The following is a 5,462-nucleotide window of genomic DNA, read 5'->3' as shown; positions in this document are numbered from 1 at the left end:
CGGCCGAAACGATCGGAGCTCTGACCTGCGCAGTTGGAAAAAAAGTTGAAAAAGCGCGCCTGTCACATCACTCCCAGGCCGGGTAATGCCTCCCCCTCGCCCCCACAGACATTGCCCCACCCACACAGCATTACAGACCCACCTATCCCCCCACCCTCCACCACCCAGAACAATTGCGAATCCCTCCGCCCTCCCCCACCGCCCCCCCCTCCCCCGCCCACCCCCACCGCCCCCTCCCCTCCCCCCCCCCCCCCCCCCTCAGCAGCACACCTGCAAGTGCTCACTTGCTTTCCCCCAATGCTAACAAGCAAACTGCATGGAACTTGCTGGAATGTTCTGTCAAACTGCCTGCAGCTGATCTGCCCTAACGAAGGGCAGCTCCATAAAAAACTCCAGGCAGGACAGGCAGGCAGTACAGGACAATGTGCGCACGACCAGCCCCCGATTTTCTGAGGACGACTTGGGGAGGCTGCTGGATGCAGCTGAGGCGAGGCGGGCCACCCTCTTCCTCCCAGGAGGACGCAGACCCAGGGGGGCTGATGACCATGCGGCCTGGGAGGCAGTCGCCGCCTCGGTTAGTGCCAAGGCACTGGCCCCCCGAACCGTGAGGCAGTGTCGGAAAAAAATCAGTCACCTCATCCGGGTAGCAAGGGTGAGTGCTGAACCCCATTCAGCATGCTCCCCCATATCTCCCCCAGATCCTCCTATTCCCAGCACCCTGCATGCTTCCAGCTCCTGACCCCCAAGCACCTCCTTCCTTTCCCCCCAATGAGCCCCACTGTGTTTGCCCTCTAAGGGTCACCACCTGATTCTGTGCATGAGTCACGCCACCATTTATTTCATGGTTCCTTCTGTCTCCACAGAAGAAGACCGAGCACAATACCCGTGAGAGGATGAAGACAGGGGGTGGTGAGCCAGACCTCCAGGTCCTCACCCCGTCCAAGGAGCGGGCGCTGGAGCTCACCAGAGATGGGGAGACGCGGGCTCTTAGCGACAGCATGGTCGGTCTGCCATCCAGACGTGAGCACCTGTCATTCCTGCACTAACTTTGAGGCAACCTCTTGGGGGCACGAGTTTCGGGTGCAAGGGGCAAGGAGTAAAGGAGATGTATTGAGTGGGTGCCTGAAACTTACTGCCCGGGAAGGTCGTGGAAGCGGAAACTACAGGGACATTTAAGGGGCATCTCTACAGCTATCTGAATGGGATGGGAACAGAGGCATATGGGGGCAAACAAATCAGATGGGCAGCCTGGTCGCTACAGGGTTGGATGTCCGAAGGGCCTGTCCCTGTGATGCAATCGTCTGGGTTCAGTGTTCTATGTTCAAGAGAGCCATGTGATTCGTGTGTTTGGCCTCCCGGATTCCTCTCCCTCCCTTGCACTTAACCTTGTGTCCTGTGTTTCTGGGACAGATCCTGATGCCCCAGGGCCTTCTGGACCGCAGGCCCCGGATACAGCTCCCAACCATCCTGGGACCGAGAGCTCGGACGAGTCCTCGGAGGATATGGGTGAAGGGACCTCCGAGGGAGGCACCGTTTATCCATCAGCTTCTACCTCAAACCACCATCGCAGAAACGGACACGTCGGTGGGTCCGGTTAGTGTTGAGGCTTCTGGGTCACAGCTGCTGATGTACATCGGGTGGAGGAGGAAACGTCCGAGGCCTCTGGCATGCGGGGGCTTGCTGGAGGTGAGGACACAGCTGGCCCCAGGCTACATGCTGGGCCTCTGAGATCACTTCTCCCTCAGCTGCTGGAGATGCAGCAACGGAGCCAGGGAATGCAGGAGGGGCTGACGGCCACACTGGACCAACTGCGAGGCTGCTGGGAGGAGTCCCAAGGCTTTCAGGTGGACCAGCTATTGGCTGTCATGCATGCTTCCAATGCCAACACTGCAAGGATGGCATCTGCAGTGGAAAGCCTGGGGCAGGGGATCCTCACCATGGGTGGCAGGCTCCAAGCAATGGCTGAGTCACAGCAGGTCATAGCAGAGGGACTGTGAGCAGGCGACTTGAGATTCTGCGGCCCATGGCTGAGAGGCTCGAGAGCTTGCAGGAGACCCAGAGGGACAGCACTGAGACACAGCGGGCAATGGCAGCAACCCTTGAGAAGGTGGCCCAGTCTCAGAGGGCCAGGGCTGAGGGCTTGCAGAGCATGGCCCAGTCTCACAGGGCACTTGCTGCGGCCATTGAGAGATGGCCCACGACTCAAGTGGCCATCGTGGAGGGGTCGACCACCATGGGTAAGACGCAGGTGGTCCTCCAGGACTGGCAGTGCCAGGTGACGCCGGAGCTTCTGGAGCTCACTGCAGAAGCACCAGTGGAGTGACCCAGGGGCCAAAAGGGACCCCAAGGGAGGAGGAAGGGTGCGTGCCCACGCCGGGGCCTTCCAGCCAGGAGACTTTGGCTATGGCAACACCTTCTGACTCTCCCCTTCCTGACAGTGTGGCATCTCAGGGGCAGCGGGATGAAGAGGGTGTCATGGAAACATCCCAGACACCTGGAAGCCGGCCAGGGCCCTCAAGATGTCAGCGAGAACAAGCCCTCCACCCTGGAAACCCTGGATGAACCTGTATCTGAGGTCACCATTGCAGATGTCAGAGCTGCTTTCTCGAAGATCATCCCACGGAAAGCAACTGGCCCGGATGGGGTACCCAGACGAGCACTCAGATCCTGTGTGGATCAACTGGCGCAAGTATTCACAGACATCTTCAATCTCTCTCTACATCAATCTGAGGTCCCTATCTGCTTCAAGAAGATGACCATCATCCCAGTACCTAAAAAAAACCAAGCAGCGTGCCTGAATGACTATCGGCCGGTAGCTCTGACATGCGTCATTATGAAGTGCTTCAAAAGGATAGTCATGGCACGACTCAATTCCAGCCTCCCGGACGACCTGGATCCACGACAGTTTGCCGACCGCCGCAACAGGTCCACAGCAGACACCTTCTCTCTGGCCCTGCACTCAACCCAGGAACACCTGGATAACAAGGATGCCTATGTCAGACTCCTATTTATTGACAATAGCTAAGCCTTCAACACTATCTTCCCACGAAACTCATCTCCAAACTCCGTGGCCTGCGCCTTGGCACCTCCCCCTGCCACTGGATCCTGAACTTCCTAACTCACAGTCCACAATTAGAAACGATAGGCAACAACACCTCCTCCACGATCATCCTCAATACCGGTGCCCCACAAGGCTATGTTCTCAGACACCTACTATTCTCCTTATACACCTATGACTGTGCGGCCAAATTCCCCTCCAATTCGATTTTCAAGTTTGCTGATGACACCACCATAGTGGGTCGGATCTCAAACAATGATGAGACAGAGTACAGGAATGAGATAGAGAATCTGGTGAACTGGTGCGGCAACAATAATCTCTCCCTCAATGTCAACAAAATGAAGGAGATTGTCATCGACTTCAGGAAGCATAAAGGAGAACATTCCCCTGTCTACATCAATGGGGACAAAGTAGAAGGGGTCGAGAGCTTCACGTTTTTAGGTGTCCAGATCACCAACAACCTGTCCTCGTCCCCGCATGCCGACACTGTAGTTAAGAAAGCCCACCAACACCTCTACTTTCTCAGAAGACTAAGGAAGGGACCAAGGAAGGAAATTAGGAGAGCCAGAAGGGGTCACGAGAAGGCCCTGGCATGTAGGATTAAGGAGAACCCTAAGGCGTTCTATAAATATGTGAAGAGTAAAAGGATGAGACATGACGGAATCGGGTCTATAAAAGGTGAAGGCGGGAAAGTCTGTACGGAACCAGTAGAAATGGCAGAGGTGCTCAATGAGTATTTTGCCTCGGTTTTCACAGAGGAGAAGGACCTGGGTGGATGTACTGCGGGCATGCGGTGGACTGAAAGGATTGAGTATGTGGACTTTAACAAAGAGGTTGTGCTGGAATCTTTGAATGGCATCAAGATAGATAAGTCGCCGGGTCCGGATGGGATGTACCCCAGGTTACTGTGGGAGGCGAGGGAAGAGATTGCAGAGCCTCTGGCGATGATCTTTGCATCGTCGATGGAGGCAGGTGAGGTGCCGGAGGATTGGAGGATTGCGGATGTGGTTCCTATTTTCAAGAAGGGGAATAGGGGTAGCCCAGGTAATTACCGACCGGTGAGTCTAACCCCAGTGGTTGGTAAACTGATGGAGAAGATCCTGAGGGACAGGATATATGAGCATTTAGAGAGGTTTAGTATGCTCAAGAATACTCAGCACGGCTTTGTCAAGGGCAGATCGTGCCTTACAAGCCTGGTGGAGTTCTTCGAAAATGTGACTCAACACATTGACGAAGGGGAGGCGGTAGATGTGGTTTGTTTGGATTTTAGCAAGGCGTTCAATAAGGTCCCCCCTGCAAGGCTTCTAGAAAAAGTGAGAGGGCATGGGATCCAAGGGGCTGCTGCCCTGTGGATCCAGAACTGGCTTGCCCAAAGGAGGCAGAGAGTAGGTATAGATGGGTATTTTTCTAAATGGAGGTCAGTCACCAGTGGTGTGCCCCAGGGATCTGTTCTGGGACCCTTGCTGTTTGTCATTTTCATAAATGACCTGGATGAGGAAGTGGAGGGATGGGTTGGTAAGTTTGCCGATGACACGGAGCTTGGTGGATAGTATGGAGGGATGTCAGAAGTTACAGAGGGACATAGATAGGATGCAAGACTGGGCGGAGAAGTGGCAGATGGACGTCAACCCAGATAAATGCGTCGTGGTCCATTTTGGAAGGTCAAATGGGATGAAGGAGTACAATATAAAGGGAAAGACTCTTAGTACTGTAGAGGATCAGAAGGACCTTGGGATCCGGGTCCATAGGACTCTGAAATCGACCCCGCAGGTGGAGGAGGTGGTTAAGATGGCGTATGGTGCTGGCCTTTATCAATCGAGGGATTGAGTTTAGGAGTCCGGGGATAATGATGCAGCTATATAAGACCCTCGTCAGACCCCACTTGCAGTACTGTGCTCAGTTCTGGTCGCCTCATTACAGGAAGGATGTGGAAAAGATTGAAAGGGTGCAGAGGAGATTTACAAGGATGTTGCCTGGATTGAGTGGCATGCCTTATGAGGATCGGCTGAGGGAGCTCGGTCTTTTCTCCTTGGAGAGACGTAGGATGAGAGGAGACCTAATAGAGGTGTATAAGATGTTGAGAGGCATAGATCGGGTGGACTCTCAGTGGCTTTTTCCCAGGGTGGAAATGTCTGCTACGAGAGGACACAGGTTTAGGGTGCTGGGGGGTAGGTACAGGGGAAATGTTAGGGGTATGTTTTTCACACAGCGGTTGGTGGGCGAGTGGAATCGGCTGCCGTCAGTGGTGGTGGAGGCGAACTCAATAGGGTCTTTTAAGAGACTCCTGGATGAGTACATGGAGCGTAATAGGATGGAGGGTTATAGGTAGGTCTAGAAGGTAGGGATGTGTTCGGCACAACTTGTGGGCCGAAGGGGCTGTTTGTGCTGCAGTTTTTCTATGTAT

The sequence above is a fragment of the Mustelus asterias genome, unplaced genomic scaffold (genome assembly GCF_964213995.1).
Source record: "Mustelus asterias unplaced genomic scaffold, sMusAst1.hap1.1 HAP1_SCAFFOLD_832, whole genome shotgun sequence".
NCBI classification, from domain to species: Eukaryota; Metazoa; Chordata; class Chondrichthyes; order Carcharhiniformes; family Triakidae; genus Mustelus; species Mustelus asterias.
This window is presented reverse-complemented; position numbering follows the sequence as displayed.